At 35.7% G+C, this 25,458-nt stretch overlaps 1 long non-coding RNA gene across 2 annotated transcripts in view; it reads left to right on the top strand.

Annotated features, from left to right (window-relative positions):
* Window positions 1–25,458, top strand: part of LOC146395465 (uncharacterized) — a 134,470-nt gene that overhangs the window by 43,314 nt on the left and 65,698 nt on the right. Inside the window, exons 3-4 of one of the 2 annotated variants that reach the window (XR_014831626.1) lie at window positions 11,993–12,127; window positions 13,178–15,994. The exons of the other annotated variant lie outside the window; for it this stretch is intronic. This is a non-coding gene — a long non-coding RNA (uncharacterized LOC146395465). Of the gene's footprint in view, window positions 1–11,992; window positions 12,128–13,177; window positions 15,995–25,458 lie in introns of those variants that run through there. 2 annotated transcript variants of the gene reach the window in all.

Here is a 25,458-nt window from a genome sequence, read left to right on the forward strand (position 1 = left end):
CAAATCAAAAAGATGGTGGACTAGTGTCCCAAAGACCATCTTGCCTGACTTTAGATGCTAGTTTCTTTTATAGAATAAAGAAGGGGTAAAGTGAGAAAGTAAAGTCAAAAAAGCAGTAAGTTGTTGAAAATATTTTCTGGTTCTGGTCAGATTCCAGAGAGGATGTCTTAATTTCCTCTTTCCAGCAGCCTTCCTCAAGTAGACCTGGTCGGGATGTTTCCTGTGAGCTAAACAAAGGTATTTTAGCTTAACACTCAGACGTTGGAGACAGGTTGCTGGAGATGAGCCATTATGTATCCTCTAAGATATAGGCAACATGCCATTGGTGATTAACTTGTTGCAAAAGTAACAGAATAAAAAGCATAAAGTAAAAGGAAGATATCCAATATGGAGCCATTTGTTCTTTCCCATTACAGTTCCATAGATGATCTATCAGTGACTTCAACACTGGCACCATCATCTTTCACAGAGCACAATATATCACACAATATATCAATTGTAAAACACACATTTGAAAACATATTTTTATTGACTCCAAACAAAACTAAATAAACAAACAAAGTAAAACCCCAAACTGCCTGGCTATTTCCTTTGATAGAAAAATAAATGTTTGTAAACAAACTCCAAAGTCTGTTCTTCATGCATGGGATCCCAAAATAAGTCTCAACGTTTTCACTCCTTCCATGTTCCATCTCAGTAGATTTTCACTTAGCCAGCAAAATCTCCGCAATTATTTTTAATCTCTCTCCCAATTTCATTCTCCCTTCATGGTCTCTAATTAAAAATATTCCATGCAGAGTATTATGTGAATTCACACTCTGATTCCAAACACTCTTCTGAACATGACTAAAATTTGAGGTTCTGATGGACCCCATAATCACAATCACAAGTTTATGACTAAACCATTAGATTTTATGCTCAACAGACTATAATTGTGAAGCTGTTGTCTGTTTCACTCATTAACGTAGGCCTTCTATGTTCAATATTTTCAGATTTCTCTTATATGTTGTGAGAATCCTGCACTATTATTTATAACCTACTCCATAAAACCAGCAAATAGAAGAGAAGAAGTTTAGACAAACATTTCATACCATAGAAAATTTATGGTGAAATGGACCCACTTTGCACCACTATTCAATTAAACAGAATTTATAGTTCTCCCTGTATAAAATAGAGATCAGTCAATTGTCTTTAAGTTTTTTTAAACTAATTTTCTAAGTTTATTTGTTGCATATCCTCCTAAAAACATCTATGGACTAAGATCAAGCAGGGCAATAAGCTTAACTAAATAAGAAAATACAATAAAGTTATAAATGCATTGTGGTATATTTGTACAAAGTGGTCTGGAAAAGGCTGGCAACATTTCTTGATGAGGCTAACATTAATGTTTGTCATTTAAATCTGACTTGCCTTATTTGTGATTGAGAGTTTAAAAAATTTTTGCAAAATAAGACAGTAATATCATCTTACTACATTAAAGACATCTATTAGTCATGTCCCAGGCAAATTGGGATTTATGACTCAGACATGATTCTTCCAAATATGCCTACTGTTCATAAAAAGGCAGAGATATATGGCTCAAAAATAACACCAAGACAGAAATAATTTCGCACTTCACTTTGCCGCATTGCCTTTCCTCTTAGCATCTACTGCAGAATCTCCACATTTTATGAATAGGCTTTTGTCAATACTACAGATGTATATTTCCAACTTCTAAATCAAGAAAATACTTGAGTCAAATAAAACAAATGATCAGTTTCCAGCAGAGGCAAAGGGAGATGTTTTTATAAGAACATTAAAGATTGATAGGAAACCATACACACTTTTAAATATCCCCCTGCTGATGTTGACTATGCCTTAAAGAGAAAGGTTGAGAATGCCACATATCACTGGAAAATGATTAAGATGTTTTATTTGTCTGACAGTGTCTCATTCCGCAAGATCAATTGTGGAGAAGCAGCATAAATTTTTTGAGGGGATGTGCAAAAGATATGGACAGGATGTATCACAAATAAAATACGTATTTCCCCCCTAGATCTGTACAGATATTGCCAAGAGCATGGCAAACCATCATGCTCTATATATACCAATTGCTTAAGGTAACTAAAGTACAGAGACCACATTTCATTACAGATGGTAGCAATAGTATTCTCTCTTCTCTGTGGACCTTCCAATCTTCCAGCTTAAATACTTTGGGATTTTAACAGGCATCAAAGATGTAAATGAAATATTGCCTCCAAGATATATCTTTGCCCTTGAAGACTGATCAAAGTTCTACTTATGTTTATATATTAAAATCAAATACATTTTCTAAAACTCTAGTGGCAATAATTCTATCGTCTCCCAGTCCTGCCTTTTTAAAACATCTGTAAGAATCAAAGATACCAATTTTTCTCCCAGTGAAACATAAAAATTGTGTTAGGTGAATATTAAAATGGAGATCTTAAAATGCACAGGTTTTTTTTTTTTGTTTTTTTTTTTATAATTAGGTGATTTGCTTAATTCTCCATGCCAGGAATTGTCCTGAGAGATTATTATGTTAGAAAGGAAAACAATGTGCGCTTATGAAGTTGCTGAAAATCATCACCAATTCCTAATTGGGTATATTAATATTATACTCAATATGTTTTAAAACAAAAGAGACTTTATCTTATTGCAAGAGCCCTAGGAAGAAATTCACATGTTAAAGAGTGGCATTTGTTTTCTGAACACCCCTTTGTTTTCTGAATACCCCTTCTCTTACCTATTATGATAGATAGCTTCAAACAATTGTGTCTATCATTAATTTTTCTTACAAAACCTTCAGAAAAGTTTAAAAATAGGGTCAAGTGAATAATCAGGCATGTGAGGGAAGATTTTGCTTCTTCGTAAGGAAAGACACAGATTCAGTCTCATGTTACTTCTTGCGCAATATCCACACGAGTTACAATTTAATTTGGTTATAATATTGGAAAGTTTATACTAGAGAAGTGATATTTATTCTCCTGTTGTCCTTGTCTGTAGATTTCTTATTTTGTCTGGGCTGACCTTGTTCCCAAGTTCCATCTGATATGATTATCATGCAGTGTCTATAGCAATAATGACAGTCCTATCACTTATCAGTTCTTTAATTTATGCAGTTCCTTTGTAGCTTGATGTGGAGCGAAATCCAGATTTGGTCAATAAGATATCAGGGAAATTCTGTTCAGTAGATCCTGGCAATTTTCTTTTCTTTTTTTTTTTTTTTTTTTTGCCGTTCTAGTTAAAAAGGACAGATGATGGTGATTTTTTTTTTTTTCCTCTTCCTTCTGCCTTGAATCTGAACATGATGCCTGGAGCTGCAGGGCCCTGTGTTTTGATCCTGAGGTCACATGCACTAGATCAAAACACAACATGGGAGAGTAAGTAGCCAGAAAAAAGTCTTTGTGCCCTGATGACTACTAACAGGTACACTGTTGACAGCAATCATGATGTCTAGATTTCTTTCAAAGTGACAAAAATAATGCCCTAATAATTTAAACGATGTTAATTGGATTTTTAGCTCCTTGGTGCTATAAACATTCCTAACACAGCCCTTGGTTAGAAACTGACACAAAATGATCTGTATATAGACATAGTTTATCTGAAGATTTAAAGCAATAATGATCTTTAGTATGGTAGGGATAATTTTATATAATATTCTTTTACCTTCCTTTATCCAGTACTAATGTGTGTGTATGAGGCTGTCTTCCATAACGCTAAGCAAGGATTCACACACCAGTGTGTCCCCAAGTTCCCCTCAAATCTGACACTACCTGGAGATAGTACCAGATCTCACAGGTTTAGGATTTAATCCTACATGAATTCATCTCCCAGTCACCAGACCAGGTTGTTACCTGTGTTTCTGATCAACTAGCTGTGAACTGGAAGTTCCCATGACTTCCTCCTTGGGTTCTTTTAATTTGCTAGAGCAGCTCACAATACTCAGAAAAACATTTTACTTACAGGGTCGTCAGTTTATTATATAAGGATATAACTCAGGTACAGTCAGATGGAAGAAATTCAGAGGGCAAGGGAAAGGGTACAAAGCTTACTTTCCCTTTCCAGGTGTGCCACTATCCCCAAATCTCCATGTGTTCGACAACCTGGAAACTCTGCAAACCCTGTCTTTCATTTTTTTGTTACAAAGACATGTTTGATTAAATCATTAGCCGCTGGTGATTGATTCAAACTCCAGCCCCTCTACCCTGTCCGGAAATAAAGGTGTGGGAATGAAAGTTCCAAAACTCTAATCACAAGGGTGATTGCCCTGGCAACCAGCCTCCATCCCTAGGTGCTTGCTAAAGGTCACCTCATTAATATGGCAAAAGACGCTTTTATTCTTCTCATTACTTAGAAAATTCCAAGGGTTTTTGGAGCTACGAGCCAGAAACCATGGATAAGGACCAAATATATTTGAGAAATATGTAGGTAGGTAGACGGATAGATAGATAGATAGATAGATAGATAGATAGATAGATAGATATGGATATTTCTGATATTTCGTGTATCTGAATGATTAGATAGATAGATAGAAAGATTTCTTCCAAATCACAATACTGCACTGTAGAGATTAAACAATGTTTAGCTTGTAGTTGCTTCTGACAAAATATTAAATCGTGTATGCAAAATTATATTTTCTGTTTAAAAACAAAAATGTTATAACAGTGCTTCAATACTTATTATAGGAAATAAAATGAAGTAAAATTGGATATATAAAGTAGATAAATTACAGTGCCTATTATACACAATAAAGTTGTATTGAGTTAATGTTACATTTGTTGTACTTTTGTGTGTTTTAACAAATTTATTTTATTTCTTGACATTCATCTGTTCATTGATATGAATTTTATTTTCACAAATAATTCACTATAGAACAAAAACACCTCAAACTGACCAAGGAATTTTTCAGAATGCTATCATTATTATTTTCCTTAATTTATATTAGAGAATGATTAGAATCTGTTGAACTGAATCTTGTGATAGTGTACATATATTAGAAGATTTATGACTAAATGATTTATCAGTTGTAGATAAGTATTGAACACAAGGTTTATGCTTATACCATCTTTTCATCGCATGGACAAATACCTGATTTCTAAATCATTCCAGTTTCAAGATTCTGGTTCTAGAAATAAGACTAGGAAAATGAATAGAAGACAATTAGGAACAGACAACTAATATTAAAATATTATCACAAAATATCTATGGAGTTCAATATGTTAATAAGTCAAATTTTAATTTAATCCTCTTTAATTTCCATCAGGTTATTATGTATAGAAAAGAGCATATAAGTAGAGGACTGTCTTAGGGGGCCTACTGGCATAGGCACTGACCACACCTAATTTGTACTTTAACCCTTAGCCCTAGTTATTTTTTTTCCCCATTGCTTATTCACAGAGCATTTCCTGGTAATAGAGATAACTTTCTCAAAGACCAAAATACTCATGCTATTTTTTGAGCTTATTATCACTAACAGGAAATCTTGATAACGTTTCCTGGATGAATTTTCACCCATACCTTCTGCTATGAGAAAAAGCATCTGTTAACTTGGTTTGGGTCTGGCTGAGTAGTTTTCCTTTTGGTCATACTGAGTAGGGAATAAAAAAAACACAAAACACTGTGGTACTTGGTTTATCCTTACCTTAGATGACAGAGAACAGAGAGGACACCAATAACACCCCCTTATTTTCAAGTTTTAATAAAATAAATAATAAACAGAAGCACTAGAAACTATCCAAAGGAGGGAAAAGAAGAATGAAATATTGTGCCATATTATCTTGTGCATAAGATAAACAAGTGTACTATGATGTTTCTCTATTTTTTAAGGATATTTGGGGGTAAAATGAGCACAACTCAGTTTTTTCCCCCCAAGGGAACTTTTTAATTTAAATATAATGTATCATATACCACACACTATTCAGTAATTATAAGTTCTAGATATATAGCTATAATCTACTGTCCCTGAAAAAAAACATAAAGTTAAAGCCTAAAAATAAATATCAGATCAGTAAATGGTTGGTATAAGCCAGCAATAAATATAAAATATGGACTAGTAAATAAACCCTACACCATATTCATGGTATGAGAAAATATAAGAATTCTACATCAGAAAATATTGTTAACTCAAAAACTATCTTCAATAAAATATTTCTTTATGGTATTTATATGTAGTATACTCATACTAAAAAAAACATCATTAAAACTTGGAGCAAATTGAGAGGAGAGAGGATTAAAATGGTGGAATAGAAGGACTGGAGCTCAACTTCTCTCCTAAAAAACAACAAAATTCACAACTAAAGACTGAGCAATCTCTGCCCAAATGGGACCAGAAACCTTAAAAAAGATACCCTACTCCAGAAGAAAAAGAGGAGGCCACATCAAGAGGTAGGAGGGGCAATTTCATGATATAAATAACCCCACACCTCTAGGGTGGGAAGCTCCACAGACTGAAAACTAACTGGTACACAGAGACTCACCTACAGGAGTGAGAGTTCTAAGCCCCACATCAAACCCTCACGTGCAGGGACCTGGCACTGGGAGAAAGAGCCCCTGGAGCATCTGGCATTGAAGGCCAGAGGGGCTTGTGCACAGAAGCTCCACAGGACTGGGGGAAATGGAGACCCCATTCTTAAAAGGCACACACGGACTTTCACATGCACTGGTTCCCAGGTTAGAGCGAGGTCTCCATAGGAATCTGGGTCAAATCTGACTGCAGTTCTTGGAGGACATCATGGGAAAACAGGGGTGAATGTGGCTTGTTGTGAGGGAAGGACATTGAAAGCAAAGCTCTTGGGAATATTCAGCAGCTTTCCTGTCTCTGAAGGTGGCCATTTTGGGAAAATCTGGCCCCACCCATCAGTCAGTGCTGAGAAACCCCAGGGCAAACAACAATCCAGGCTACCTAAAGACAGCTGTGCCTAATCCCATCCAGAGACAAAGCCCCACCCACCAGAGCAATAGGATTCAGCTTCACCTACCAGTGGGCAGGCATCACCCCCTACCCAGGAAGCATCCAGCAAAACCCCATCCAGAATTCAGCCACAAGGGGGGCAGACGCCAGAAGTAAGACAGGCTGAAACTCTATTATCTGTAAAAAGGTCACAACACCAAAAACCTATAACCATGAAAAGACAGAGAACTATAACTCAGATGAGGGAGAAAGGAAAAACCCCAGAAAATCAGCTAAGTGATGAGGAGATTCTCAGCATCCAGGAAAAAGACTTTAGATTGTTGATGATAAAGATGATGCAAGACATTGGAAATAAACTGCAGGCAAAGATGGATAACTTACAGGAAACACTGAGAGAACAAGATATAAAACTTCAACAAGAAGAGATGCAAAATACTATAACTGAAATAAAAAATTCACTAGAAGCAGCCAACAGCAGAATACAGGAGGCAGAAGAACAAATAAGCAAGGTGGAGGACAGATTAGTGGAAACTACTGATGCAGAACAGAAAAGAGAAAAAAGATTGAAAACAAATGAAGAGAGTCTCAGAGAACTCTGGGAAAATGTGAAAGGCACCAACATCCGTATTATAGGGATGCCAGAAGGAGAAGAGAGAGAGAAGGGGACACAAAAAATATTCCAAGAGATAATAGCCAAAAACTTCCCTAACATGAGAAAGGAACCACTCACTCAATTCCAGGAAGCACAATGAGTACCGTATAAAATAAAGCCAAGGAGGAATACACCGAGGCACATATTAATCAAACTGACCAAAACTAAAGACAAAAAGAAAATCTTGAAAGCAGCTAGCGAAAAGAAACAGATCACATACAAGGGAACCGCAATAAGGTTATCAGCAGATTTTTCAGCAAAACTCTGCAGGCCAGAAGGGAGTGGCATGATATACTTCACGTGATGAAAGGAAAAAACCTCCAACCAAGATTACTCTACCCAGCCAGGCTCTCATTCAGATCTGAAGGAGAAATAAAAAGCTTCACAGATAAGCAAAAGCTGAGAGAATTCAGCAACACTAAACCAGCCTTACAACAAATACTAAAGGAACTTCTCTAAGCAGAAAAGAAAAGCCCGCAACAGGAAACAAAAATTCCACAAATGACAAGGCTCACCAGTAAAGGTACATATACAGTAAATATATGAAATCATCCATGAACAATTATACCACCACAATCAGAAATCATGAGAAGAGATGGGTACAAATGCAGGATAATGGAGATGAACTTGCAATTAAAAGAACAACAACTTAAAACAATCTCATGCACATACAGACTCTTATATCAAAACTTCAGAATAACTGCAAACCAAAAATCTACAATTGATACACAAACAAGGAACCTCTGGAGAAGAAATATACCTCATAGTAAATAACTACATAATCCACCATGAAGGGGGTCATATGACATCATTCTTGGAATGCTGAAGTCTTCTTAGATCTGATTCTGATTTCCTCTCCATCAAAGAATTTATGATAATTACAATTAAATAATGCAACTGTACAATTAAATAATACAGTTCTACAATTGTATTATTAATAATCATTTCTCTTCATGGTACAATGTAAGGTCTATAATGTCTTGTTTATCACATCATCTAGAATGGTGTAATGCCTATATTGAAGAATCAATAGGATGTAACAAATTGTGAGGACATATTTATATAGTTACACTATTTTTTAACCAATTTACGCATTTTATATTTTATTTATTTTCAGAGGGTGTATTATTTTTGTTATTCTTACCAGTTAAGTTATTCTTTTTATTATGCTGTATAAAATATTTAATGGTATATAAGGCTTTCTTCTTTATAAATTTTAGTTGCATAATATACACAATTTTAATATAATGCTAATTTTTAAAGAAAAATGAAATGTAATAGGTAATACTAAATAGTAAAGATGAAAGCCATACATAATGGGATAAAGTACAGAATAAATTTCGTATTTGTCTCAGCATATTTTCCATTCCACTTCTCCAGAGGGAGTCACTTAATTGTTTCTTAAGATCCATGATATAATAATCTGTGTGAATGTAATTGCATTTAAATATATGTATTTTATTCTGTAAAAAAATAAAAATAAAAAAATAAACTGGTTAAAAAAAAAAAGAAAGAAAAACTTGGAACAAATTGAGGTACCAAATACAGTAAATTTAAATGAAATCCTGCAAATGTAGCATAGTTGCTATACAGTTGTATTAAGGGGTTACCAAGACCACCTGTTTATTTGATGATTAGTTAAGAAGTCTCACAGCAGTCAGCATATTGTTGTCATGGCTATGATTTATTTCAGTGAAAAAATAGAAACAGGATGAGAAAGAGGGAAATGCTGATGGGATAAGTGCAGAAGAAATCAGCCACAAGCTTCCAAAGATGGCCTCCCAGTGGAGACACATAATGAACACTTAACTTTCCCAGCAAGGAGTAGTGACACAGGGTGTAAAATGTTGAATACCAGAAAGGACCTAAGTTCAGGGCCCAGGATTTCTAATTGGGTGTTCATCACTTAGACATCCTGTTCTTTAGTATGTACCAATTTTCCAGACCTCTAGAAGGAAAGCAGATGTTCAGTATAATATAAAACAGGTGGATTATAATGTGTTGCATAAACCTGTTTGCAATAATAAATCACCCTTATCTATTCTGGGAATGTGAGAACCCTCAGAAATCCAAGTCCCCAGAAGCTGGCCAAGGACCAATCTTGTAAGCAGGTCTTTCAAAAAAGAGCAGTCAAACCAGCTAGGCTCAATCTTTTCTGTATAGCAGTCATATATACCTACGCCTACAATAATTCATATGTTTTTTTAATATTAGGAAACGAGGCTTCAAAAAATTGAATTAATTGCAATAGTATCGCATATCCACTATTATTATAGCAATACATCAAAAAGCCAAACACATAAAAGTATGTCTTGAAAGTTTTACTCTTCATCATCAAAACTTGGAAAGTCATCATATTCAAAACCACATAAATAATTATCTTCAATTGCTAGAAATCAAAATGATTCACCTGCTACTGTTCTGATAATTATTTTCATTATATGTTTCTATCAATTTGAAAGCTGAATTATTAATAGGTTTATTAATTTTTGATAACCTTTCTTATTAAGAGTTTCTAACTTGTGTTTGAATTATGTATTTCATTAGGTCATTAAAAATCATAACTATTATTCATTATTTAATAAACATGATTTGCCTCTGTGTTTTTAATTTTGTTTTTTTTATTTTTTTTTCTTTTTAGGAACACACATATGGTATATGCAAGTTCTCAGGCTAGGGGTCGAATTAGAGCTGAATCTGCCAGCCTATACCACAGCCAAAGCAATGCCAGATCTGAGCCACATCTGCAAACTATACCACAGTTCATGGCCATGCCAGATCCTTAATTCACTGAGCAAGGCCAGGGATCAGACCTGCATCCTCATGGATACTAGTCTAGATCATTACTGCTGAGCCACAACAGGAACTCCATATCTGTGTTATTTTTAAAAACATTTCTATTGAAAGACCTAATTTACATTAACCATTAAGCTGAGCCATTTAAACTATACAGTACAATATTTTTAATATATATTTAAAGTTCTGTTACCATCATCAAAATCAATTTTGAATTATTTTCTTCATGCTTAAAAGGTCCCCACTCCAACTAGTTATCATTACCTAACATTCTTTATCCAGTCTCTCAGCACCTAGGCAACTAGCAACCACCAATCTGCTTTCTGTCTTCGTAGATTTGCCTATTCTCAACATGTCATGTAAATATAATCATGCAATATGGTATCATTTTGACTTGTTTCCATTACTTAGCATAATGTTTTTAAGGTTCAGTTTTATGTAAGTACTTCATTCCTTTGTAATGCTGAATAATATTCCACTGGAAGAATGCACTACATTTTATTTATCCATTCATCAGTTCATGGAAATTTCAGTTGTTTTCACTTTCTGGTTAGTATGGATAATGCTGCTATGAACATTTGTGGACAAAATTTTGTGTTGACATGTTTTCATTTCCCTTGAGAATATCAGGGTCATACAGTAACTTTTATTAGTAATATTCCAACTGCCAAACTGTGCTATAAAGCTGCTGCAAAATTTTACATCCCCACTGGCAGTTTATGAAAGTTGCAATTTCTCCACACTCAGCCTTGCTAGTAATCTTTCTTTTTGATTATAGCTAGCCTGGGGAGTGTAAAATTATACCTCATTAGGGTTTGGTTTTCATTTCCCTAATGGCTAGTAATGTTGGACAATTTTCCATGTGCCTATTGGCTATCTGTTTATAAACTTTGGATGTTTCTTCTCATTCTTTGTGTTGTCTTTTGACCTTCTTGATGGTGTTTTTTCAAGTACAAAACTTTCAATTTTTGACAAAATTTACCTTTCATTATATTGTAGCTAATTTTTCTGTCATAGCTAATAAGAATTTGTCTAATTGAAGAACACAAAAATTTATTCTTATGTTTTGTTTTATGTGTTGTATACTTTTGTGACTTACTTTGTGGGCTATATCCATTTTTACTTAACTCTAGTGTTTTGTGTTAGACAGTTCATCAACATTCTTTTACAAGTGGATAATCAGATGTCCCAGAACCATTAGTTGAAAAAACTATTCATTCCATTGTGGTCAGAGAATTACCTTGTATTAATTTATGGAGGCCTGTTTTATTACTTATCCTGGAGAAATTTCCATGAGGGCTTGAGAAAACTATGTTTTGGGGCATTCTATATGAAGCAGTAAGATTAAAACCAAAAGTTTTCTTTACTTTTTTTTTAAATAAAGGAGGGGCAGAAGTAAGACTAATATAATAATAAGATTATATTACAGAAAAAAAGAATGAGAGGAATAGAATGTTTATTGGATATTTGAAAGATTTTCCAGGAGGATTTCTATGAGCCTTGGATATATCATGGTTTTTGATGATATTATTTGCAGCTGCTGAGAAGGGTAATATGATTTAATTAACAGAACTAGTTACTCTATTAGAAAAGTAGATCAACTGGATTTTTTTTCTTGATACTTCATTCAACAGTGAAAAAAACATTTAACAATTGGATGTTGGAGTCACTGGAATTTCCTATGGCCTGATTTGACTCAGTTGGGAAGCTCAGTCAATGATTCCTGATAATACATGGACCCTCTAGCCAAAGAATCCTATTTCTACATGGTATGTCTTATAATCATGCAGCAGGAAATCAAAGGGTTTCAATCCTTCAGAACTGATCAGAAAGGAGCAGACTTCTTAACTAACAGGAAACATGCCTATTGGTCTTCAGCATAAAATTAATGTCTTTTATGATGTAACAAGACTGCTTCAGCATTGATTTCTTTTAGTCTCTTGATGTAACAATTTGATATATGTATATGAATTAGGGATCCTATTGAACGTTTGGGAACTTGGCTATTCAAATATCCATCATCCCTGCGTATATTGTGTGCTATTGCTTTAAGATTTCATTATAAGCACATGGCGTTCTCCATCGAGATAATAAAGCTGGTATGCACCAGGTTACTATAAGTTCTCATCCAGAAGAAGTTCATCCTAGACTACCAGTTACTGGCTCAATCTACAGCCTTCTTCCTTTGCACAAGTACTCTATTAAGCCCACACTTCTGGATTTCTAGGAGCATTACAGCCATTTCCTTAAGTTGGGACTCCGAACCAAGTATACCTGGAATATATGAGACTGTTGGTATGTGTGGAGGGAAGAGAAGGTACAAGAATAGCTGGAGGGAAGCTGCATTAGACTTTGAAGGCAGACTTTTTTTTTTTTTTTTTTGCCACACCCATGGCATGTGGAAGTTCCCAGGCCAAAGATCAAACCCATGCCACAGCATTCAACCCAAGCCTCTGCAGTGACAATACCAGATCTTTCACCTGCTGTGCCACAGAACTCCAGATATATTTTCTTTATTCATCTTTTATACCGATGTATAGAAAAATGTAGAGTACAAAATTACAGTTCGTTAAATACTCACTAGCTAAACAACATGTTTGTATTCTCAAAAAATCAAGCCAGTTACCTTAAGTTAGCACCCTGAGAACATATGAACACTTTCGTCTTCCTCAGGCATGGAGGATATGTGTGTAGCAGAGTACACAGTGCCTGCAAATAAAAACTAGGCTTGAGTTTCAGAAGGAAAAACATCGTACAGGAGCTGATAAGCAGGAACAAACCTCTCCTTTTTCTGTATTTTTTTATTTTCAAACCTGCAGGTAGAAAACTTCAGTGATTTAGTTGAATGCATTGAGAAAGAGAAGCTTTCACATTGAATATATCTACTATCTGTATCAGAAGAAGTTATTTAAGTGTATTTTCAACTTTGAATAATGCCCATCTTTCTGGTACTGGTAATTCTAGCTTTATTTAAATCCAATAATCCTCTTTCACGTGAAGCAAATGTAGTAACTGAGCAACAAAAGGAACATAATATTGAGGTCTTGCTGAGGTATCTATTGGAGTGTCAGTGAAATGTGATTGGTTTGCTAAGTTTGATGCATTCTTTTTTGTATTTAGGAAAAGGTGCTTACTGTTAGAGGCATGCAATAGTTTCCCTAAAGTGTTGTTCCTCCATCTGGGCTTTTATAGCACCTTATAAGGAAATCTCTTCCAGAATATCCATAATAAACACTAAACGTGTGCTGGAGATATGTTAGTCTATTCAGGCTGACCTAACAAATTACTGCTGACTGGGTGGCTTAAATGACAGAAATTAACTTTCTCACAGTTATGAAGGCTGGAAGTCCAAGTTCAAGGTTCTAGCAGGGTTGATTTCTTGTGAGTCATCTCTTTGGGCTTATAGATGATCTTACTTTCATGGTGTTTTCACATGGCCTTTTCTGTGCACTGTCAGAGAGAGCTGGCAGAGGGAGCTCTGGTGTCTCTTCCTCTTTTTATAAAGACACCAGTCTTATTGGATAAGGGCCCCACCCTTATGACTTTGTTTAATAACCATCACCTCCTAGCAGGCCCTATCTCCAAACACAGTCACTTTGGGAGTTAAGGCTTCAACATGTGAATGGGTGTGGGGACCATAATTCAGTTTATAACAATAGGTATAGATAGAAGCACTTCCATAGGTTAAGGGCTACAGTATTCCAATGCTGGGGAAGTAGTAGGTTCCCAGTAAAACCAGATTTAAGGAAGGAAATGGAAATAGAGAAAGAGGAAATCTCCACAAATGGTCCCTAAGCAGGAAAACACTAAGTTACACAGGAGAATTTCTGAAATCTATGTCATGAACACTTAAAAAGGATTTTAACTTGAATTAATAGCAGTTAGGCCAAAATTACATATGCAATGTGAAAGTGTTATAAACTTAAGAGTTCTTTCGTGGTCCAAAGCTCTATTTGAGAAAGAAAGCAGAATGACAGATACGTTTAAAATTAACAGGAGATCCCATCGTGGCTCAGTGGTTAACAAATCCAACCATGAGGTTGCAGGTTCGATCCCTGGTCTCGCTCAGTGGGTTAAGGATCCAGCATTGCCGTGAGCTGTGGTGTAGGTCGAAGACATGGCTCGGATCCCACGTTGCTGTGGCTATGGTGTAGGCCGGCAGCTACAGCTCCGATTAGAACCCTAGCCTGGGAAGCTCCATATGCCACTGGTATGGCCCTGGAAAATATAAATAAATAAATTAATTAAATTAAATTAACAATATAGGATCATTGGGAAAAATGTTTTCCAGATCACAGGAGATTGATCCCTTTATATAGATTCAGTTTGGGATACTTCTTCAAGTCTAGGGGAACTAGGACAGCCAGCCATTGGTGTCTTGCATGGCACTGTTGGCAGGATGGCATTTAGTAGAAAGCAGGTTCACAAGACTGAGCTAGTCCCAGAGAGGATGGTGGAGTCTCTCAGTTGATTCCAGCAATACTGTATGTGAAGCACCTTAGCTAACATCCAATCAAAAAAGCAATCCCCTTGAGCAGAAAACACCTTTTTTTGTGTGCAAAGTTGACTAGTGATCCTCTGAACTCATCTCAAGTTCCATATAAAAATGTGCTCTGCTAGAGTATTTTCCATCATGCTTTTGACCCAAGCTCTCATTTCTGTGGGTTACTGAAAGCTGAGTGATTGTGGGCTTTCAAATGTCTCTCTCCTTCAAGGATATTCACAGTAAATCTTATTGCTACTGGTATATACTCACTCATGTCTTTTGCAAGCCAACTGTGGACAAACTAGACTGTACCCAGACTAGGAAGGGATGTGAAATTGTTTTTAAAGAAAGACAAATGGAATATCTAACTGGAATTAGAGGAAATTAGAAGAGGCAAAGCAGGAAGATACAGGTCTAAAAATGAAAGACCTGGTATTTGGAAAGAACGGTTTATTTTAAGGCACAACTGGGAACAAGAGGCAGAAATGAAGAGAAGGCAGTGTTCTGTTTAATGAAGGAGAATTTTTCCGATGTTAAAGTTGTTCATTAATTTAATGATCTGCTTTGGAAAGTGAAGAGTTCCTGATGTGGAGTATTCTCAAGCATAGGCTAGATGACAATTTGGTAGAAAATTTGGAAGAGACTCATAGTAGACGGGAGTTTAAGCTAATGGACTTTGAGTTCCCTATCTATTTATTTTGAGTACTCATAGTGGCTCAAAGAAGGCTAGCACATTGCTAGAAAATGGCCATAGGGAACTAATTAATCTAAGCGTTTATTGAATACGATGTTCTAAGAGATACAGGGAGTGTATAGTAGACTATAAAGGATTATTTTCATGCCCTTGATTAGTAGGTTACATATAAAAATGTCTGCAACTAATTTGAAATTTGAAAATAGTGATTAATCTTTACATATTTTAAAATTCATACATTTAAATTAATTTACATGGGATTTACAACTTTCCTATAGAAAGCAAAGAAAAAATCATTTCAACCCTTCTCTGAAACTTCTCTGAATAATTAAGCATTGCATTAATATATTTTAGTTATCTTTTTGGCTGAGAATCTTTACTTTTGTATTTTTAGCTCTTAGTAAAATACCTGGCTTTTTGTTGTTGTTTAATAAATGTCATTTTACTTGAACCGAATTGATGCATAATTTGTATTTTCTATTTAACAGATATAATTTCTTAGGTTAATATTATTAACAAAAATAGGAAAGTGGATTTGGAGGCAAAGACACTGCACACTTGCAAAGCAAAAGTATTTTGTGTCCTACAACGGGTAAAATTTAGGCTGACCTATGCCAACATCTTTATTAATTCTTCAGGTACTGAAAATAGCTGTAGGCTATAGAAAATAATTTACTCTGAAAAACAGTGGGGGACATTTTAAAAAGATTACCAAGAAAAGGGTTATTTTAACTGAAAAACAATCAGAGTGGATCTGAGGAAATACAAAACAAAAAATGTGAAAGCAGGATAGTGCTGATTACATGTTCTTTGTTAATTTATATTTGGCTGCATTGTGCTCTTTACAAAGTGCTTGTATGTGTGCTAAAATCTGCTGATTATTAGTAGTAAATTTTCTTTTCTTCTCTTATAAATTGTCAAATTATTTATCTGTGCTCCTGGCAGAGCTATTGTTGAATGCAGGAAGCTTTCCATAGTACTCAGTTACCATCAGGACAGAATTTTCTTCAGTCCTCGACACTTTCAGGACAACTTATTTGTCTGGAACATCAAGGGCCATTTTTAGCCAAAGAAAATATCTCCGTGATCATGAATTTGTTCCTTTTATTCATAGCTTCATTTTTCAAGTTCAAAATTAAAAACAAAGATAGCTTACATTATGATTGAAGCAAAAAGCTATATCAGGAAAAGAAAATAAATCATGTGAAATGTAGCTTAAAATAAGTACTTGATCATTATGCAATGTTCTCAATGAACTGCTGATGAGATGTGGGACTTAGAGTCATTACCAAAATGCAAGTAAAACCTATTCTAGAAACTAAGGTAAAGGTACAATAAGTAACTAAGCCCATTTTTGTTTTCCTAAAAAACACCTGTTTCTTACACAAATGAGGAAGATTGTTTTTGGCATCCTTTCCTTTCCAGGTACCATTTTATTATTCTATGACTCTCTCTAGTAGCCAGAAAACTATACGCTGCCCAGGTTGGCCTGTACATATTGATGCATGGGACTTTAAGTAAATCAAAATCAGTGAATGTCTCATTAGTGAGTGTAGTAGTTTCCTAGGGCTGTCATAACTCAATACCATAGCCTGGGTGGCTTAAATAACAGAAATTCGTTTTCTCACCCTTCTGAAGACTAGAAGTCTGACTTCAGGTATCAGCAAGTTTGGTTTCTCCTGAGGCCTCTTTTTTGGCTTGCAGATGACCACCTTCTCAGGGTGCCTTCACACGGTCCTTTTTTCTGCACCAATATCCCTAGTGTCTTTATCTATGTTAAAATTCTTCTCCTTTAGGATGAACCCTAACCCAAGCTGAACACCTGTCAGTTGGGATTAGGGTCCATCCTAAAGTCCTGATTTTAACTGAATCACTTATGTAAAGACTTGATCTCCACCGTAGTCATATTCAGAAATACCAGCATTAGGGCTTCATTATATGAATTTTGGGAGGAAATTATTCAGCCTAAAATTTCTGGGCGTGTTAACAGTGAGGTACAATATTTATGCAGGAGAAATCTGGTTGATTATCATGTTCAATACCTTTATTTAAGCATAAAGCTGTACACCTTTATGTACAGTGAGTGAGAGAGAATCTTCAGGATTCTGAAGACCAAATTAGGAAGGCTAGAGAAACAGTTTGGAAGGCACCTAGTAGTCAAACGAGAACTCAAGAAATAGTACACTTATCATTTTGGATGTCATGAAATAGGTGAAATATATTAGAAAGAATAGGATTTCCGTGTCACATGACATTTCAAAAATGTTTATACCACTTCCTTGAATTAATTTCTTATATGGTATTTTTATTATTAAAACTCATTCCAAATAATGTTAATTAGACATCCAATAAGCAACAAGGGCATACAATGCCTATAATTTCTAATGCTCCCAGTTTTTGAAGAACTACTAATATATATATATAGATCCAAAAAACAAAAATCAATTACTTGTGAGAGTATAAGAAATCTGTACTTAGAGGGTACTATTAAATCAAGCCCACTCTTACATACATACATATATATACATGTTATTCCAGTTGCATAAGAAAGTCACAGGGGTATGTTCCAAAATGATAAACCCTAAGAAAGTAATTCAAAGGCTTTAGCTTTTAGAATCTAATATACTTTACCCCAATTGCTAGATGCTGTATTCTCCTCTGAAAACCATAGGCATCCACCAAAGTGGGGAACACAGCAGTCACCTCATTTTTGTCTCACACTTGGAATAGATGAAAGGAAAGGAAAATTATAAAACACATCCCTTATGAACATCTATAAAAATGCCAAGTGTCTTGCAGGATATTCTAAGTGAAATATAATGAGTAGCAACAGATAATACATATACAATATCATGAATATACCATTTGGGGAGGTGGAAAGTGTTTCTCAGCAGGAAATGTGTTGACTTGACCCTTCTTTCCCTCAAACCAGAGTTTGTTTTTCCCTACCGTATGTGACAGAAATTCATATCCACACACACATGTGATCTAAACCCATTTTCTCTGTTCTAAAAAAATGCTTATTTTGAAAAGCCATTATTGTGCATGAATATATATGTACATACACAGACAAAAATATTCAAATGATACAGAACTATATCATACCAAAATCTAAGTTTCTAACCTTTCCTCTCTTCAACCTCAAGCTCAAAGGAAATTTCTTTATTTTTAAATTGATTATGTTTATCCATATATTTCAAAATAATCTCTCTATAACCCTATTTCTTAACATGACAAATTTGTCCAAAATATATTGACTGATTTTAAAAGTAAGAACATTATTATACTACCATTATCCATAACATTTCCCAGTTTTTACCACATAAAATAGAGTTTATTATATGATTCCCATATACACATATCTACATCTCTAAGTATACTGCTATATTGTTCTCAATAGATATATGTGTATTTGCATATTTACTATTTTTTTTTTCTGCTACATATAGGAAATGTTCTCAGTTTTCCATCCCAACTTGTATCAGTGTCCCCATTAATGGAAATTTGTAGCTTCTCTCCTTGTGAGAAGGCCTCTCTTCTCCAAAATTTTGGATTTGGCCTGGATTTATAATTTGCTGTGGCAGATAGAATGTGATGGAATTTATGGTGTGCCATTTCAGAGTCTGGATTGCAGGCCTTGTGCTCTACTGGTGTTTTTGAGGGGCAAGGATTTCCTCATGAAAATAAGTCTGGGCAGGCATGTGGTCCTACGGGCTCTTGTAGAGAAGAGCCCAGTTTTTTCAGCTGACATTATCCAGCTTATGATCAACATAGCTATCTGAGAGAGTCCAACCAAGATCAGCAAAGTTGACCTCTGGACCCACAACTGTCATACAAAGCCCAATTGCCACCAGAAAAACGACCCTGCTGTCCTTAGGACTGTGAGTAAAAAGAAATATCTGTGTGTGATAACACTGAGGTTTTGGTAGATTTTTTTTTTTTTTTGTCTTTTTGCCTTTTCTAGGGCCTCTCCCGCTGCATATGGAGGTTCCCAGGCTAGGGGTCAAATCGGAACTGTAGCCGCCAAGCCTAGGCCAGAGCCACATCAACACAGGATCTGAGCCGTATCTGCGACCTACACCACAGCTCATGGCAACGCCGGATCCTTAACCCACTGAGCAAGGCCAGGGACCAAACCTGCAACCTCATGGTTCCTAGTCAGATTTGTTAACCACTGCACCACGACGGGAACTCCGGTAGATTTTTTTTTAAGCATTATCACTGAAATTTATAACTGCAATATACTTATTATCTTTCTTTCCTCTTTTCAATTCACTTTATTTTTCTCTAACCATTGTATTTTAAAGCACTTATAAATGTTTTCAAGGCTTAATTTCACTCTAGAATTTACTTTCACTGCACATCAGGGTTAGTTCCATTCTTATTGGACTCTAAGGTTTTTCCTTCTTTAATTCCTTCTTTGTTTTGCTAAGTATATTCTCAGGTAATTTTTTCCTAAAATTGTAAGAGAGATTCATTGATTTTTTTTCTAGAATCAAAAATGTCTTTTTTCATCATTATACTATATTGCTATGTTGAGTGATTATATGATTCTGTATTTCAAATAATATTCTGATACAGTTTAAAATAATGATTCATTGTCTCATTTTTAGCATTTTTCTTTGCATAAGTGAGTAGTTAAGGTTATTCTGACAATCATTTCATGGAGCTAGATTCACAATTTCTGGAGGTTTTATAATCTCTTTACCCTAGATGTCTTGGAATGCCATTAGGATTTGTATGGATTTGTATGTTCTATTTTTAATTCATTGAGATTGGTCCTGGGTATGCTTTTGTGCTTCAAAATTTTTTTCTTCATCCCCAGTGTAAAAACAAACAAAACAAAGCAAAACAAAACAACCTCATGTGCTTTTATCTCCATTTAAAAATATTTAAAAATATTTTCTACTACTAAAACTTATATGGAATTTTTATTTGCTTTGTTGTGGCTCTGCTGGATCAATCTTCAATAACTAGTAATTTCTCAGCTTTTTGTTTCTTTTTCTTTATGTCTCTCCATTTTAGAGTATTCTCTTTAACTTTTGTTAGCTTTGTATGGCATACTTCCTTTCATCAATTATCATTCAGTTTCTTCCTATGATTTTTTCTTAATATTATGAAAGTAACATAGACTCTCTTTGAAAATAATCTTTGGTTTTCTACTTTTTTTGACCCTTCAATAATATTTTCCTCTCTGTAGTACTTGTTCTATTTGTGTACTTTGATATTTTGTTTTGTCTTATTTTATGGTCATACCTATGTACAAGAAATGCTGGTTAAGATAGGCTGTTATTACAAATATCCTATGACCTTAACAATGTCTAATTTTGGGAAAGAATGTGTCAAGGAGAGCACATTTAAGATGCCAAACCACTCCTTCTTCTGCCGCTATAACTGTGGCTCCACTAAGAGTATAACTTAAAGTTTGGGGGCCCCAAATTTCCTGATTTGAAAGACTTATGGATAAGTGCAACAAAAATAAGACAGCAAAACAAAACAACAAGAAAGTAACCAGGAGCAACATCAATAACCCAATAGGCAAGTCAAAAAAGGCCAGAATAGTAACACCAGTGAAGGTTTTGAGTAAGATAAATATATTTCAGTAAACAGGTTGACAGAAATCAATGACGTTCCAAAAATAGCGTATTCCTGAGAGTTTGGTTCACTGGAAGCTTAGGAACACTATACATGGATAATAGGAATAATGAATTGTCCATAGAGCATCATAACATTAAAAAGTATGGTCTAGGAGTTCCCTTCATGGCTCAGTGGTTAACAAACCTGACTAGAATCCATGAAGATGTAGGTTCGATCCTTGGCCTCACTCAGTGGGTAAGGATCCAGCATTGCCATGAGCTATGGTGTAGGTCACAGATACGACTCAGATCCCACATTGCTGTGGTTGTGGTGTAGGCCAGCAGCTATAGCTCTGATTTGACCCCTAGCCTGGGAACCTCCATATGCCACAAGTGCGGCCCTAAAAAGCAAAAAAAAAAAAAAAAAAAAAAAAAAAAAAGTGTGGTCTAAATGTGAAGCTTGGTACAAATTAGGACATCAAACAACTTACTATAAAGAGATATAATAATAGTGATGTTATCCAATGTGTGGAATCAATAGATTATACAAACTCTGGCCAATAACTACATGTGGTTATTTAAATTTATGTAATTAACCTTAAGAAAATGTGGTTTAAAAATCAGCTCTTCAGTTTCACTAGTCATATTCTAAAATTCTTAATAGGCACATGTGGCTGGTGGCTACCATGCTGGAGAGTGCAAATATGGAACATTTTCATTATGACAAACATTTCTATTAAACAGTGCTGATTTAGAGTAGTAAAACACTTTAATAAGATAATAAGCATGCCAATTAATACTCTACATTTTTTTTATATGTCTTAGCTCTGGCTGGTCTGCTAAACAAAATGTCATAAACTGGGTGTCTTATATAATAGACATTTACTTCTCACTTCTGGATTCTGGGAAATCCAAGAGCAAGGCATCAGCAACTTCTGAGGACCACCTTCTTCCTTGTTATGGATGCCTTTTTGCTCTATTCTCACAAGGCAGAGAGAGAAAGAGAGCTCCGGTTGTCTTCCTCTTCTTATAAGGACACTGGTCTCATAATGGGAGTTCAATTTCCTGATCTTGTCTCAACCATTACCTCCCAAAGGCCCTACTTGCAAATACCATCACAATAAATATTAAGGCTTTAGCATATAAATTTGAGGGGATACATTCAATCTATAGCATTCTACCCCTAAATTGCTAACCCTAAAATCTATGTTCTTCTTACCTGCAAAAATGTCTTCATCCCATTCCAATAGCCCCCAAAGTCTTTGTCTAGCATCCCCTCTAAAGTCTCAGTTCTAAAGTTTCATCTAAATATCATTCAAATCAGATATGAGTGGTTCATTCTGAAGCTAGCCAAACCCCTGAGCCTTTGTTTGGAATTCATCTGGTTTTAAACAGGGGCAGTGGCCCTGTGGATCTCTAAATTGCCTTGGGGCTATTCTTCCTTTTTTTTTTTTTTTTTTCACCAAAATATAGTTGATATACAAAATTATGCTAGTTTCAGGTATACTATATAGCGATTTGACACTTACATACACTGTGAAATGATCACTTATATAAGTCTAAAAATCATCCATCCTCATGTTTTAAAATATCACTGACCATGTTTCTTATGCTGTATAGTACATCTCTATGCCTTATTTTTCTGAATCATCTAATCTACTGTTTGTTCCTTCTAGTTTATTTTCAAAATTCTCTTATTGTTTTCTTCAGCTCCATTTGACTCTTCTTTACATTTTCTCTTAGGTATAATTCCCATTGTATTCTTCCATTCCTTGTCTCAGTTTGGTGAACGTATTTATTATTATTACATCAAATGCTTTGCCAGGTAGATTGCTTATCTCTACTTTGTTTAGTCCTTTTTCTGAGATTTTTGCCTTGTTCTTTCATTTGGAATATATTCCTCTGTCTCCTCATTTTTCTCCATTCTCTTTTTTATTTTAGTGTGTTAGGTAAGTTATATTTCCCAGTCTTGGAGCAGAGGCCTTGTTTAGGAGACATGCTATGGGTCTTAGCAGCCTTCTCCCTTCTGGTCACTAGAGCTATATACTCAGGGGGTTCTCTATAAATGAACTTCATGGGTCCCTTCTATTGCAGTGGGGTCAAAGACTAAAGGTGTAGGGGTAAGTTGAGCTGGCCTATAGCCTGGTTGGTTGCTAGACTGTTTCTCATGTGATGGCTACAGACCCACCAGAGGGCAGGGCTGGATTCCTGGTATTAATAGGCTAACAGAAGAATTTCAAAGTGGTTCTTGCCAGGAGTTCCTGACGTGGCTCAGTGATAATGAACCCAACTAGGATCCATGAGAATGCAGGTTTGATCCTTGGCTCCACTCAGTTAAGGATCCAGTGTTGCTGTGAGTTGTGGTGTAGGCCAGCAGCTACATCTCTGATTCGACCCTGAGCCTGGGAACTTCTGTATATTGTGGGTGCAGCCCTAAAAAGGAAAAAAAAAATGGTGGTTCTTGCTAGACCTAGCATTATTGGGGTAGTGAACTTATTCAAAGGGCTGCCACCAGGGTTTCCATCTCTATGGAAGGTTTCACAGTTGCTCCTGACCTTCTAGCAGGATTTCCAAGATCAGCAAGTGAGTCTGACACAGGTTTTTAAACTACTGCCCTTGAGCTGGGACTGGTACATCTGAGTGTGTGAGATTTTGCATGCATCCTTTAAGAGCAGTCTCTGTTCTCTATATTCCTCCAGCTCTCCTGAACATAAGCCCTGATGGTTTTTAAAGGTAGAGGTTATGGTGGCTTATTTTCCTAGGGCAGGTTCCCCAGGCTAGGGATCCCATTGTAGGGCTCAGATCCCTTGCTCCTGGGATCTGATTATGATATTCCTCATTTATGAGGACACCAGGGTGTGGGTCCTGACTATACTGTGTCTTTGACTCTCCTACCTATCTTGTTACAGCTCCTTCTCCATGTCTTTAATTGTGGAAAAATCTTTTCTGCTTCAGGTTTTTCTCAAAGAATTGTAATTTTTGTGTGTCTGTGGAAGAAGATGAGTTCAGGGTCTTCCTAACTCCATCATCTTGGCTTCTCTATTTTTCCCTTTTCCTGAAGAATATATAAGTTGCAGCAGAATAGTTTATTGTTCTTTCCTGCAGAATCTAAGAAGTCCAACAGCCTTCCTTCATTCCATCACATATCTTCCCCCTTCAGCTTAAACTGGCAGTGTTCCTGACTTGACTGATTAAATCCGTGGTTCACACCCATACTATTCTCCTTATCAAATGGTTACTGGGCCACACCCTGAGTGTTCTCTTCAGAACAGTGTTCATTTTTGCAATATAATAGGCTGAGAATTTTCTAAATCTTTAAGTTCTGGATCCTTTTTACTTAAAAATTTCTTCTTCAAGTCCCTTTGCTGTACAGAAGAAATTAACACAACATTATAAATCAACTATACTTCGAACAAGTATTTTTTTATTTTGTCTTTAATTCATCACTATAAGCAGTAATAAAAGAACCAAGCCACTTCTTCAAAACTTTGCTTAGAAATTTCTTCATCAAAATGTTGTTTCATCGCAAGTTCTATCTTCCAGAAATACTGGAACACACTTAAGCTACATTTTTTTTGCCACTTCATGAAAAAGAATACCTTTCATCCATTGTAAAATAACATGTTCTTATTTCCATTTGAAATTGCATCAAAATCATCTTTGTAGTTCCTACTTCTACCAATAGTCTATATATGGTTATTGATGTATTCATTCTCTAAGAAGATGGAAGCTCTCTCTATAGCTCTTTTCTTCCTGAGCTTTCACCAAAATCACCTTTAACAGTCCCTTCAAGGCAATAGTAGTTTTTTCTCGCATGTGTCTCAGAACTCTTTCAGCCTCTACTTGTTCCCCAGTCCTACAACTGCTTTCATATTTTTAGGTATTTGTTACAACGGCACCCTGCTTCTCAGAATCAGCTTCTGTATTTGTCAGTTCTGACTGCTAGTTCAGAATAGCATAGACTGGGTGGCTCAAACACAGAAATTCATTTCTCAGGCTGGAATGTTTATTAGATTCCTGGTCTGTAGACAGCTGCCTCTTTCTATGTCCTCATATGGCCTTTCCTTGAGGAATGCATATGGATGGAGTGCACAAGAGAGAATGCAGGAGCCCTGGTCTCTTCCTTTTTTCTTTTTGGACCACCCCACAGTGTATGGAGTTCTAATGTCAAGGAGAAGATCCAAGCTACAGTTGTGACCTGTGCCACAGCTATGGCAATATCAAATCCTTTTGGACTGGGGATCGAACCTGCATCCTGGTGCTGCAGAGACACTGCTGATGCAATTGCACCACAGCGGGAACTCCTGATCTATAAGGATCCTAATCTCAGTATAGAGGACCTCA

The sequence above is a fragment of the Sus scrofa genome, chromosome 16, assembly GCF_054392235.1.
Source record: "Sus scrofa isolate SSC_HxYL_T2T_F1_AM1 chromosome 16, Sscrofa_HxYL_maternal_Yorkshire_Landrace_v2.0, whole genome shotgun sequence".
NCBI lineage: Eukaryota > Metazoa > Chordata > Mammalia > Artiodactyla > Suidae > Sus > Sus scrofa.